Genomic DNA, 15,278 nt, shown 5'->3' on the forward strand with positions numbered 1-15,278 from the left:
GCGATTTTAATTGTTTCTCTATCCCTCTGTCGTCTATTTCGATATCTACCATTTTGTCATCTGTGCGACAATCTAGAGAAGAAACTGCAGTGCAGTCTTCCTCTGTGAAACAGCTTTGGAAAAAGACATTTAGTATTTCGGCCTTTAGTCTGTCATCCTCTGTTTCAGTACCATTTTGGTCACAGAGTGTCTGGACATTTTGTTTTGAGCCACCTACCGCTTTGACATAAGACCAAAATTTCTTAGGATTTTCTGCCAAGTCAGTACAATAAAGTCTGGAGTGGCGACATGTAGAAACTCTGTCACCAGTAACCTTTCTTATACTAGTTATTCATTTCTAGTGACGAAACAAATGCTATGTAGGATCACAGGACACTTATTCCATCTTGTATCTGAGCTTCTATATTTCGATAAAATTGGTTCTGAACTGGGAATCAAACTCAGACCGCCCTTAACGCGTAATTTGATCCCTTCGTGACAATACAGCTCGGCTACCATTTGTTGTTTGTTCAAAACTGCAGATTCCTCAACATCTCCACATATTGCGCGTAAAGGGGTTCGAATCCTGGCCCTGCACTATAGATTTCATTGTGTATTATCAAGATCTAGAATAAGAACACCTATCTGCTGGTGGATAATAATTTCGATTTTCTATGTATTTCCATTCGTTGTCAACACTAACGATATTTGACGTTTTTGACTCCCAGTGAGACACAGAACTATTTGCGAGATCACTGTAAGTTCAAGATGTTATTCCGAGCTGCCGGTGGAGTAAAATTCGGTAGCTGACGTATCTTTGTGTGTAGTCAACAACGATATGTGTAGGGCTCTATTCCCAGTCAGCACTGAACTCTTCGTCATATTATTTCTAGTTCAAACATGTTCACATGTCGCTGCTGGTGCAACAAACCCATATTTAACATTCGTTTTTTTTTAGAATATAACAGCGATAGGTGTTGGGTTGGAGTCTTGGGAAGGAAAAAATTAATCTTTCGTCTCGTAATTTCAGTTAAAACATCTAGTTACTGCCGAGAACATGCGATATGTCATAGTTGATTGTGCTTCGATATCTATGTTATTAGGTTCTGGGTTCGAATCCCTCTCCAACACAAAGGTTTACCTCACTGCATTTCAAGTAAGTTACTTGTTAAGAAGCAATATTTAACATCTCTCGTAGTTCGTTAACAGGGACAATAGGTGCTGGGTAGGAATTCGCGTCCGTTACAAATGTTTGCGTTATGTACTTTAAAGGTAGTATTTGCTAATTGATACTGTCTAAAATCGAGGTATATCACTCTCTGTATGCCTAATCAGGAATGACTGTTAGTTTCCGTCAGTCACAAAATCTTTGCTTGGTCTGCATTAAATTTTTAATGTCATTTTGTGTTAAATAATAAGTACGGTATGTTACTTTGAAGAGGAATACATGAATACGACGAACTGACTACGTGCATTACCTATCTGACGTAATAATGAGAGTGGTAACATTTCAGGTGGGACAGACGCTCACGGATACTTCAACTCAATAAAGGCAAGGCAATACTTACCATTCAAACCCCGGCTTGTAATTTCCAACAGATCTCATTTAACAATTGCATGACAACCGCAAACTGCTGTTACGCAAGAATAATATACATAATTGCCCTAGAATTTGAAACATTACTAAACTGAATAATGTCTACGGGCGTCAACCCTCACCCCAAACAATAAATAGTTTTAAAACCTTCATTACATAAATATTAAAAACCATACAAACAATAAATAGTTCACTGAGAAAAACTCCCACTTGAACAGGAAATCTTTTACGATATGACAACAGAAACAACTCACAATTTCTCTTTCTGAATAAGATATTAAGAACACAGTACAATGAAAGGCATCTTTCAGGTATTACAAAATTTCAGTGATAAGTAATGGCACATCAGAGGTCCACGGAAACTACAACTACAACTCAGATCGAGCCTGAATGAAAACTGAAAGGAACGGTGAAGAAAGAAAGACGGACGCCTCGACGTCACCAGGAACAAGTAACAACAACAAAAAAAAAAACTCCAGTTCGCCGGAGAACTGTAATCTGCCGATAAACACAGTGACCGCGCTTTCGGTTAGAATTCAAATGGTCGCCGCCAAGACGTCGTCCCCCAGTTAAACGACCAGCTACAACGGACGACGAGCACCGCTGATTATACCACTGAAGCAATAACATAAAATCAAGCAGCAACTGGACAGTATACAGAGCAACACAATCCTTAAAACGTTAGAAAATTTTCAAAATAAGAATACAATCACTCTTTGCAGTCAAATTAAATCTCTTGCACTCACTGCCGACAACAACAGTTTGCACTGCCTTTGCAAAGGAACCACCACACCTAAACATTCACCATGAGGACACTGCAGAAAGTGCAGAAAATAGAACACATACTCTGTTTTATTCTGCTGTTGTCATTTCGAAAAGCACAGGCACCCACTTAGATATGCACTCCTTGCCAGTATCTCAAGTGCGTCCAAAACAGGCAAACCACTGTTCAATAAGTTGTGCACCAGTGGTCAACAGGAAACAGATAACATGGGCGTCCAAACACTGGGAGAGCCATTAACGTTTGATTCTGTAGCGTATCCGGTTGCAGGCTGATACACTCCAAAGCCATTTCCACGTGTTCATATCGTGTAGCAGCACAGACGAGATCATCGCCCTCTCACTACACGCAGTACACACTCCCGACCGCACGCACGTCTCCGTCGGCAGCCCCACTGCCCACGTGACAGAAAGAGGCAGAGCATGCGCAAAGAGCTACCGCCGACAACCAGACTGCACACCGGAGCGCCAACCAACCGACCAAAACCAGCCCTCTCCCCCAAAGACGCGCACTTAACTAGCCGAAAAGCAACCAAAGAGGAAAACCGCGGCCACGTTATATTGAGTCTATCGCAGAGATCTTAAATGTATACAGAGAAGAGACTGGCGCCGAAGGCACCACGTACCAATTCCGCTTTGTTCATCATTTTTCTCGGAATTTGGTCTGGACAGATGTCACATGACACTTCTTCAAGTTCTTCCTTAAACATTCACTCTTTTTCCTTTTTATTTATTTACATATTTATTTATTTTTTTTACAGAGGGCAGCCAGCCCTCTGACCGAACAGGCGGAGCTACCACCTCGACCTTGATGTGCTAAATGCGCGGAATGACGGCTATCCAAGCTTCAGCATGAAAACACCAAAATGTTGATAACTTTAACATTATTAACTTTGGACCCCATATTATATTAATTAGAAATGTTTGTTTTGAAACTATCTTTCGATATATAGCATTAAAAATTACGATTTTCCGTCATCGAGTTCGACTTCGATTTAGGCAGCGTCTTATCAAGAAGCCGAAAGACGTGTGTCTTTATTTTCAATTCAGATCGTCCTTGCAAAACTTTATCCAAATCGATGAACCACATGTCAGACCCTCCCTTTGTCGATGCAGATAAAATACTTTTTATTAAAAATGAGGCATCTAAATTCATTAGCTAACTTTTTAAATCACAAAGACATAACTGTTTTATTTTTTAATATGTGAATTTTAGTCATTTCATAATTTAACATCAGCTCTTTTTATTATGTACATATGTTGTATGATTAACGAGCGGATGTCACATAAATTGCTGACCGCTCATTCAACGAGGCGTATGAAATGACAGTAACGAGAAAACACTTTCATTCGACACTTTACTGAGCCGATGGAATGATGAATAGTTCTTCAATGCAAAACAAGCAAAAGATCTTCCCTGGCTTGTTTTCTGAATTAACGTATGACTGATTGCAGACGCATGAGGTGAGATAACTTGTCAACTAAGTTATGAGAGTCCTGCAAAAATTAGTATAAAGTCGGTGACGCACATGAACTCGTAAAACATGCCAGGCAATAATACAGAAGCCTCTGGTAAGACCTGATTCGATGACTTAATCTTCCCTGAAGGAATCGTCAATATTGAGGGATTGACAGGGATGATCATTAGAAGCCAAAGAGTGTGATAAACATGGGGTCTAAAGTGGACACCTTGAGAGTTATCAGCACGACGATATTGTGAAACAAATCTCTTCTACTGCAAACTCTTTGCTTTCGATATTTCTGAGAGGTGGTAGTATGGACCAAAACAAGAAAAAATGCCCAGTAAACATGATCTTTAAGATTCATACTGTAAGAGCTACACAATATGAGCCCTTGTTCATTTTCCACACTGCAAAACACATCTCTTCTACTGAATAAGTGCTCTTAGCTCTTAAGGTATGCATTTTAGAGCCCATATCTACCAGACAATTTTATACTTGTTTTGGTCCATACTACCTCCTCCGAAAACTGGAAAGCAAAGAGCTTCCAGTAAAAGAGATTTATTTCATAGGATCGAAAATGAAGAAGTGCTCATAACTCTTACGGTACGCATTTTAGAGCCCAAGTACACTGGATGTTCCTTCCATATCCCTGCATATTGGCCATTCCTTATGGGACAGCCTTTATAATGCAACACAATGACCACTGTCAACCGCAGACTGAATTTCTTCTAAGGCGTTCTGGACGGGTGACATGGTAAGGAATGTATCGGGTGGTTATAATTAAAGTGCAGCTACTCAAAGAGATCCATTGCGGGCTGTAATTATCGCATGGCAGCGAAAGTTAGTAGACATTGTAATATGTTAATGCAGAACAGATTTACGCTCGGAAAAAAATTAGTTCCCATTTTTGGCCACCAGGTGCAAATCTGGCGCTATGAATGCGAGAAAGACGAATAGAAATGTTTTCATATGTAATAGATTAGGGACGGGACGTAAAAAAGTGAGAAAGGATTATTGTCGATTATAATATTAACCATCACTTACACATTTTATTTGATATGAACACCAGGGATGTCGATGAGTTGCTGTACTACGCCAGATTTGCTCTTGGTGACTAAAATAGTAACTAATCTTTTCCTTTGTAAATCGGTTCCACATTAACGCATTATTATATCTACCAAGCTTCGGTGCCATACATCAGTTACAGCCTACACTGGACCTCCGTAAGTAGCTGCATTTGAATTATAACCACCTGATGCATAAGTAGGGCACAGATGAATGGGGAGAATCGTTCTAGCGAGGATGCAAACCCGAATGGGTCTAACATTCTGTGTGGTGTCTGTTTGTTCGAAGTCCTTGTCTCCCTACCACTTTCGCGCAACGACGCTCTGATCGTGTTTTTTAGGAAATTGACTAGTTTGAACCTGGGACCTGTTGCTGGTAAGGAGACGCCAGACCACACATGACATGTAGAGTTCAGAAGAGTTCAGTGAGACTAGCGATGATATAACCAAATACTTAATGATTTCAGCGTCAGCTCCACTGCACTCCCTGTAAAAGAATCTTAATACTAACTAAATTTAGTGGAAGGGGTTCAAGGCTTTCCTATTAGTTATCTGGTGAAATAACGTCGAAAAAGCAGTTAAGTTTATCATTGGAATTTTTATTCTACTCACAAAACATTGTTTATAAATTGCACTATTGATAAAAGGAAATTTTTTAATACAGGATGATAAAAACCAACTGCGTTCAACAAAAATGTGAACGAATATTCCCTGAATGGGTTTCCAAGTTCTATAATGGATCGAAGGATGACCTATGCCTTATCACATCTATAATCTACGTTTAAATTAAATTTCACAAAAGAGAAAACTATTAAAATCGTCTACAGTAGCCCTCAATTATCTTTAATTACTTATTTAACTTGTCGTAAATTACAGTGGCTGATGTGGCTTCTCAATAATTATATAACAGAAAAATCATCGCGTTTCAGATTTTAACTTCAAGAAGCAAATGTGAATACCATGAGCTTTAATTGACGATCGACACTAGGATTACGCAAAAATAGGATGTAACAGATGAGACTCTCTGCAGTTCTGAGTGAAGCCTTATCGCGTGCATTCATTACCTTGTCGGTGATTAAGCAGCGTCAGGGGGCGGCGGGCGGCGCAGCTCCACACACCTCGCCGTCTCGGAAGCAACTCTCTCTAACTTCCCTGCCGGCCGCGGTGGCCATGCGGTTCTAGGCGCGTCAGTCCGGAACCGCGCGACTGCTACGGTCGCAGGTTCGAATCCTGCTTCGGGCATGGCTGTGTGTGATGTCCTTAGGTTAGTCAGGTTTAAGTAGTTCTAAGTTCTAGGGGACTGATGACCTAAGATGTTAAGTCCCATACAACTCAGAGCCATTTGAACCATTTTGAGTCTAAGTTCCCTTTACTACTATTTACCGAAGTTGGTTTAAGAAAAGCTACCTGGCTGCGTTTTCAACTGACCAATCAGCGTCTCAATGTTAACCTTAAGCTCCGCCTACAAAAATTCTGTCTATCCAATGAGAAACGTTATACCTTTCGTGGTGGGACAATGTTTTTAACGTTTGCAACGTAACAGAGATGCGTATAGTCTCACGCTAAAACTTGCAGCTGGTGTGGCCCTTTTAGTGTTATCGTAAGATCTATACTGTTCTTCTGGAGGGCTCTATCTTTTAGCATGGTGCGGCGGAGGGGAGGGGGTGGTCTTGGAGGTCGGGCGGCGACGTGGGTGTCCGTCCCTTACCGTAGGGCCTTCTAGCTTAATACAGTTGTGCTCTCGGCTTCTGTTCTCGTTTCTCCCCTCGGAACTGCGTCTGTTTCACGGTGGGAAGGTATGACATGCATTTAGGTGTTCTTGTGTCAGTATGTGGTATTCCATTTGCTCACTCGTTGATCGTATTACTTTGGTAGTTAATTTAATGTCGGGATTTATTCGGAGCTATGTGACATACTGCCGGATTTGCTATCATGTCAGGGTTTTCATGGAAGGTGTTGGATTTGCCTGACACCTTACATGCGGCAATGTACTGACATAATGACTTTGACAAAGCGCAGATTTCTATGGCCCTGCACCCGAGAACGAGCGTCTCTGTTACTGTGAAGATGGTCTGCCATTTGTGTGCTATTGTCGCGAGCATCTATGGAAAGTGGTTGAAAGAAGATGAAACAAAAAGTAGGGGACAACGTGTTGGACGTACAAATTGTGGAGGTCGGAGGCTTGACTGTTCTGTAAATTTGAACAGACAATCGGTGCAAGGTCTGACCTAAGTGTTTCAATGCTGGAGCACGTATAAGTGTTTCGACACACTCTATTCAGTTGATATCGTTGACCATGAAGTTCCGCAGCAGATGACCCCTAGATGTTCCAATATCGACCAAACGAAAGCTTCACTTGTGATTGCCTTTGACACAGGTTCATCGAGACTGGACCAAGGATCAATGGAAACGTGTCGGCTAGTCGGGTGAATCGCGTTTCTTATTAATCAAATCCATGGTCGTGTCCAGATATGATAGTGTCCAGATACACCGTCATCCAGGTGAACTGTTGCTCGAAATACGCACCACGTCACGAACGTATACCGATGGGAACAGTATCACAGTATAGCGGACACCGACAGCAGAACAGCGACTGAAATATAGAAAGAGTGTTCTAATCACTATAAGTGAAAACACCACCAAACCCAAAACATCAAAGTAAAAATAATAAGCTAATAGAGGGTGCGGAGAAGTTATGCAAGACAAGGAGTCTCAGTTCGCGACTGGTGATAACCAAAGAGCACTTAATAAGATGAGGATAATTTGTGACTATGGCGAATTAAAACCGCACTACATTTCCGACAATGCACGAAATACATCCCACACGGCTCTACACAGAGCTGATATTTTCTGGCACTCCCTCTCCCAGAGAATGAGATACACGCCGACATTTATCCCTTCTACCAGCCTTAGCTCTACCCCACATATCCCACTTCACATCAGGGCTCCTCTCTCCCTATCCCTTTCCATCCCTATCCCTTTTCTCTTCTTACCACTACTCTACCCACACACCAAGCCCCTCTCCACCCTCTATCTTTCCCACCTCCTGCCTTCCCACTATCCACCCCAATACATACCTTATCTCCATAGTTTTCCCCACTCATAAGCCCTATGGAACAGATTTTGTCCTCCGAAATACTTTTCCCCCGGTGCAGGTCCTGCAGACTTTAAGTGAAAGTGCAGTGCCTCAATGCTTTTTCATATAAGATTTTCACCATTCTGCAACGTGTTTTAAATAAATATTTTCATTTCTTGTATGTTCGTCTTTCATTCTTTAATTTAAAATTTTAAATCAGTTCTCATGTTCTTTAAGTAATCATTGTTATACACTCCTGGAAATGGAAAAAAGAACACATTGACACCGGTGTGTCAGACCCACCATCCTTGCTCCGGACACTGCGAGAGGGCTGTACAAGCAATGATCACACGCACGGCACAGCGGACACACCAGGAACCGCGGTGTTGGCCGTCGAATGGCGCTAGCTGCGCAGCATTTGTGCACCGCCGCCGTCAGTGTCAGCCAGTTTGCCGTGGCATACGGAGCTCCATCGCAGTCTTTAACACTGGTAGCATGCCGCGACAGCGTGGACGTGAACGGTATGTGCAGTTGACGGACTTTGAGCGAGGGCGTATAGTGGGCATGCGGGAGGCCGGGAGGACGTACCGCCGAATTCCTCAACACGTGGGGCGTGAGGTCTCCACAGTACATCGATGTTGTCGCCAGTGGTCGGCGGAAGGTGCACGTGCCCGTCGACCTGGGACCGGACCGCAGCGACGCACGGATGCACGCCAAGACCGTAGGATCCTACGCAGTGCCGTAGGGGATCGCACCGCCACTTCCCAGAAAATTAGGGACACTGTTGCTCCTGGGGTATCGGCGAGGACCATTCGCAACCGTCTCCATGAAGCTGGGCTACGGTCCCGCACACCGTTAGGCCGTCTTCCGCTCACACCCCAACATCGTGAAGCCCGCCTCCAGTGGTGTCGCGACAGGCGTGAATGGAGGGACGAATGGAGACGTGTCGTCTTCAGCGATGAGAGTCGCTTCTGCCTTGGTGCCAATGATGGTCGTATGCGTGTTTGGCGCCGTGTAGGTGAGCGCCACAATCAGGACTGCATACGACCGAGGCACACAGGGCCAACACCCGGCATCATGGTGTTGGGAGCGATCTCCTACGCTGGCCGTACATCACTGGTGATCGTCGAGGGGACACTGAATAGTGCACGGTACATCCAAACCGTCATCGAACCCATCGCTCTACCATTCCTAGACCGGCAAGGGAACTTGCTGTTCCAACAGGACAATACATGTCCGCATATATCCCGTGCCACCCAACGTGCTCTAGAAGGTGTAAGTCAACTACCCTGGCCAGCAAAATCTCCAGATCTGTCCCCCATTGAGCATGTTTGGGACTGGATGAAGCGTCGTCTCACGCGGTCTGCACGTCCATCACGAACGCTGGTCCAACTGAGGCGCCAGGTGGAAATGGCATGGCAAGCCGTTCCACAGGACTACATCCAGCATCTCTACGATCGTCTCCATGGGAGAATAGCAGCCTGCATTGCTGCGAAACGAGGATATACACTGTACTAGTGCCGACATTGTGCATGCTATGTTGCCTGTGTCTATGTGCCTGTGGTTCGGTCAGTATGATCATGTGATGTATCTGACCCCAGGAATGTGTCAATAAAGTTTCCCCTTCCTGGGACAATGAATTCACGGTGTTCTTATTTCAATTTCCAGGAGTGTATTTTTTTTTAATGCTCTTGGCTGCAGAGCGGATATTGCACCGCCGACAGCACTCCCTACCCCCAACTGGAGCGAGGGGGATAAAATTAACAATGAAGAAAAAATTCTAGCTTTCTGTGTTTCATAGATTTCCGCGGATCCAAAACTTTCCTAATGAATCACCTATTTAATATTTCAAATTTATCTAAATTATAATTTAATGCTAGGCATTGCTTGCATATAGATATTCTGGCTTCATTACTGTATTAGTTTTGCAATCTTGAGCCGCAATTGTTATTGAAAAAAAGTCTTTAGACGTGACCTCCCCATTGTATCTTCTGTCCTCTAGCAGTTCCACACCATTTGCTCGGATTGTCTTTCCATAACGTTTAAATTTTCTAATCATCTCTATTAGGCAAATAACTGTTATCAGAAATTTTTGTGAATTTTTAATTTTTTTTTTTTTTTTTTTTTTTTTTTTGAGGAATTCTTATGCCGGTCCAACTGATATTTCATATTTCCAGAAAGTATAGCAAAGTCATCTGAGTTTGAGTTTCATGTTTCCTCTTCCCAATATTTTTGATGAAATCCAATATTCATGCAGTTTTTCATGGAATGCAGAAATAATTGGAGATATTCCATCACCTGGCCTACACCTGTGTTTATTTCGAAGGACTGAGGAATCGTCCCATAAATTTCACTATAGATAATGTGGCTGGAAGTATTTCACGAATTAGATGCATTGATTGAGACATTACACCACATTTTCGGATTATTTTATAATATTTTGTCAGTGCGAAATACTCGTCTGATGATGACCGTATGGTTGTCAGCCGAAATATCGTGGCAAAATGTTGATGTCATCCGGTTGCAATGATGAAATCTCATCTAATATACAGGGCGAGTTTGGAGGAAAAGTACATGCTTTGAGGGGTGACAGTATTAGTGATACTGAGCAAAAAACTTCAATTGGCCATATGCTTTATTCCGAATTGTTTCCGAGATAGAACACCTTTAATGTCAGTCTTGCAGCTTGTTTTCTTTTTTGAGTAACTAAAAAACTGCAGCCTCTAGCGAAAATATGACACAGAACAAAATTAAACAACGTTAAATTACTTAAAATCGGCCCTATTCATGTTTTGTCTAGGGCTAATAGTTTGTGCGAAGAGAACGAGATAACACTGAAAATCTCGTCTGTCTCGAATGTCCTTCAGGTTAGATAGTTTTTGTAGGCCAATTTGTAGTTGTTTCCCGACATGGTGGACCACAAGTGTCCGACGTCAAATTGTTCGTCTCCAATTCCTCTACGCTACGGTAGCAGATTGTAAATAACGACAATGGATGAATAATACTGATAATAAATAACAATATACATTACATGTACTCCATCTCGGAAACCATTCGAAACGGGATGTACGTCGATACGAAATTTTTTGTTCAGAATCACGAATACTACCACCTCCTGCACAAAGCATGTACCTCTCCCCCTGACTCACCCTATCTAGTACGCGGGGAAAATTTCAAGAATAAAAGAGAGGACGAAGTGATACCGTTCACTTCAGTGTTCTTACAAGTGGAACGCTATCACACGGTACCCGTCTTCAAGCGAATGCCCTGCGTCACACAACAATGAAGCATTAACCAACACCTCTGTCTGGCAATCTGCTGACACTTTATCACTGTGACAACATTTATTGATAGTGTAGGTAACGGAGATAAAACTCCACGTTCTGGTCATAGACGGGTCTGTCGGATCCGATAGACTGCCGTGTCTTCCTTTACCAATGACGTCATTCGAAACGGTGTGGAGGGACATGTGATCAGTACATCACTCACCCAGCCGTTGTTGGGTTTCTTGACATTGCAAATATACTGAGCCAGTCATGGCAATCAGCCTCGCTGGCCCTTTCTTTTTGTCCCAGAACTGGGAATCGAACTCAGGTCCTGTATGGCAGACAGCTTCGACGACGACATCTTTTTTTTATATGTAACTTTTCTCCCTCACTTTCCTGATGATAAATCCATAAAAAAGGATGTATTTACCACCTCAACTTTCCACTTACACCATATCTGTTCAGGTAAGGAGATGGACTTCTTTGAACTGGAGCGTGGTCGAATTTACCGAACAAGGCTGCGAGAGAGACTGTGTTCTAGCAGACGCTGCATAGCAATGTAACGACGATGTATCGATTACTCTCTTTTCCACTGAAAGCACCGTGTGTGTGTGTGTGTGTGTGTGTGTGTGTGCGTGTGTGCGTGTGCGTGTGTATGTGTATGTGTACGCTTGTGCGTGTGCGTGTGTGTTTGTGTTTGTGATTGTGTTCGTTACATTATCATTATTTCTTTTTTTCTCAGGTTGACGAATAAGTTTGGGGATAACGAATCAACGCCGTTATTACTTTATTTAATAATGTTGCTATTATTTTACACTGCACCTTATTTAAGATAATTTGACGATACTAGCACATTTGTCTCTCCTTTGCCTGTATTGCATTTGTTGATGGACATGCATTTAACCGTCTGACGTCTCGCACACTATAACCGAAATACCGGGTGGTTATAGTTAAACTGATGGTGTTCCGTGTGCTGCAGTGCGGGTTGTTTACATTGCATGACAATGAAACATCGTAGGTACGTTCATTAAACGACGCGCTCGTGGACACACTAGTAGAAATAAAAGTCCCTTTAGGTGAAAATATGGCGGTGTAATTCGTCAGAGTGTGAAACGTTTCCTGTTTTGAAGTCAGTATGTGGTTTGTCGCTTGGCGACGCGAGTTGGTTTCTTTTGTGAAGTGACTGTCGGTGTAAAGAGTTAAGAAGGTTGAAGTTTTGCACACAAATAGCAATGGCTGTTCAGAAGAAAGACGGTGCACTGCTGGTAAAGTTGTTTTATTAGAACGACAGTAATATCAGTTCTGCATTGCGAGAATAGTGTCAACAGAAACAGCTGCGAAGAGGTCCCATGTCAATAAATGAGCTAAGGAATTCGATCAGAAAATTTGAAAAAGAAATGCAATAGGTGGCGCAGCAGGGAGAGAGAGGTGGCCATTCCCGTGGCAGTTTTTGATGAAGTTGATGTAGCTGTAGCCGAATGTGCTGCATATGCCTCGAGTTCTGCAGCCAGTGTTCGACTTGTGTCACGGGAGTTGTTTCTCCTCTGATCAACAGTTCAAGACATTTTGTGGCACGTTTTACACAGGTATCCCTACAAGATTGGGAATGTGCATCAAATGAAGCTCTCATATACGCTACGACACAGTGACTTTGCCCTTCTTTCTTTTGCAACATGAAAATGGATGATATGTGACTGGAGAATATTCTTTGGATGAATGAGGCTCGTCTTACTCTGCACCATACTGTGAATGCACAGAACTGTCGCATATGGGGCTCTACTCTGCCACTTGTTGTGCAGGAACATTCACTGCACTCAGCTTAAGTGACCATATAAGAACCTCTTTGTGCAATATGTCATTCCAGCTTCGCAAGAACGCAGCTGTGTGCTCACCACTGGTTTCATGCAAGATAGGCGACGCCACAAGTCGCTTGTCAGACGAACAACTTGCTTTGAGAAACATTTGGTAATGACTGCATCATCTCTAGGCAATTTCGACATGGGTCGCTTCCAGATCCCTCCACATAAACCCATGTGACTTCTGCTGCTAGGAATATATGAAAAATCACGTCTGTCAGGAATGTATCTGGACTCTTCTTAATTTGAAGGATAGCATACTACTACAAACCACTCTGATTATACTGGATATGCTGGAAGCAACTGTCCACCGTGCCGTTTTAGGGATGCAGCATTTTGCTCAGACATAAGACCATGTGGAACACAAGACTCGATTTCGGGACCATTGCCTTTTGCGGGCAAGTGCTCTATCAAGAAGTTTGATATCAGCGCACACTCCGCTGTAGAGCGAAAATTTCATTCTGCGAACATCTACCAGTCTGTGGCTAAGCCATGTTCAAATGGCTCTGAGCACTATGGGACTGAACATCTATGGTCATTAGTCCCCTAGAACTTAGAACTACTTAAACCTAACTAACCTAAGGACATCACACAACACCCAGTCATCACGAGGCAGAGAATCTAAGCCATGTCTCCGCAATTTCCTTTCTTCCAGGAGTGCTAGTTCTGCAAGGTTCGCAGGAGAGCTTTTGTGAAGTCTGGAAGGTAGGAGACGAGATACAGGCGGAAGTAAAGGTGTAAGGAGAGGTCGTGAGTCGTGCTTGGGTAGCTCAGTTATTAGAGCACTTGCCCGCCAAAGGCAAAGATCCCGAGGTCGAGTCTCGGTCCAGCACACAGTTTTAATGTGCCAGGAAGTTTCATATCAGCGCACACTCCGCTGCAGAGTGTTAATTTCATTCATATTCAACACATTTTTTAACTTGTGACCATATCCCAACAAAAGTGCCGGAACCACCGTCATCATTTGTTTGATGGCTCCTCCCCTTTTCCTGCACTAATACCATACTCTGGTGCTTATGCGCCATATTTTTATCTGGTGCCTGCGCTGAGAATACACCGATTACTGAACATATACAAACCCGCACTGCATCACTTGGCACACCGTCAACTTAATTATAACCACCCGGTATTTACAACGTTTTTAGCGTCGGATGCAGTTGCGATACAACAAGAATATTACACACTGACACTAACAGTACGAATATATCATCTAAAAATAAATAATATAAAAATGTCATACCTGTTAATGTGGGTTAGATGCGAACTCCTCCATATCTGTAGCATACAGAGCACTGTAATTAGAAGAGATTACAGTATCTAACTATTTATTTTTCTTATGTTGTAAATGATACTAGAGGGTAATGTGTACCTCGTAAAATATGTTGATATGTCTGTAGTAGAGTTCACAACTTTGAGTAAGTTGTTTGGTCTTGTAAAAGACATTTTTCAAAAATTAATTATGAAATTATCATGAAAATAATTACGATGATTAACGTGTTTGATGCGCGTCCTGTAACTGTAAATAGATGATATTTGTTTTTTATCTGCTGGAGACTAAATGAGTAACTACTTTTGTCAAATAACAAAGTGATCATCCGCCATAAAGACATTACAGAAGGTTCACGTGGCGAGCAAGACTCAACTTTCAAAGCAGTAGTTCTCCTCTGAAGTGTGACAGAGTTCTTTTTTTTTCTTTCTTAAACGAAATTGGTGACCGTAATTAACTTAGGGTAGTTATTATTTCATATTAGATTATTTCTTGAAAAAATGTATATAGTGCATTAAACAAGGTTTGCGAATGCATGCTTTCGCAGCTCATGGATTATAAATAACTTGACGCGGCTGGAAACACGAGAAAAAATAAAAATACTTTTGCAAACTTTGAGGACAGGTCCTTTATACCTAAAGAATACAAAAATGGCCCAGCAAACATGGGCTCTAAAACCCATACCTTAAGAGCTTTGAGCACTTTTTCATCTTCGATCTGTGAAATACAACTCTTCTACTGCAATCCCTTTGTTTTCCACATTTTGCGAGTACGTAGTATGGATCAAAATAAGAAAAAAAAGTTCAGTAAACATGTGTTCTAAAATGCATAAGTTAAGAGCTATGACTATCTGTTCATCTTCGCTACAGTGATACGCGTCTCATGTACTGAACAATGCCCATAGCTCTGAAGATACAAATTTTAGAGCCC

The sequence above is a fragment of the Schistocerca serialis genome, chromosome 7, assembly GCF_023864345.2.
Source record: "Schistocerca serialis cubense isolate TAMUIC-IGC-003099 chromosome 7, iqSchSeri2.2, whole genome shotgun sequence".
Taxonomy (NCBI): domain Eukaryota; kingdom Metazoa; phylum Arthropoda; class Insecta; order Orthoptera; family Acrididae; genus Schistocerca; species Schistocerca serialis.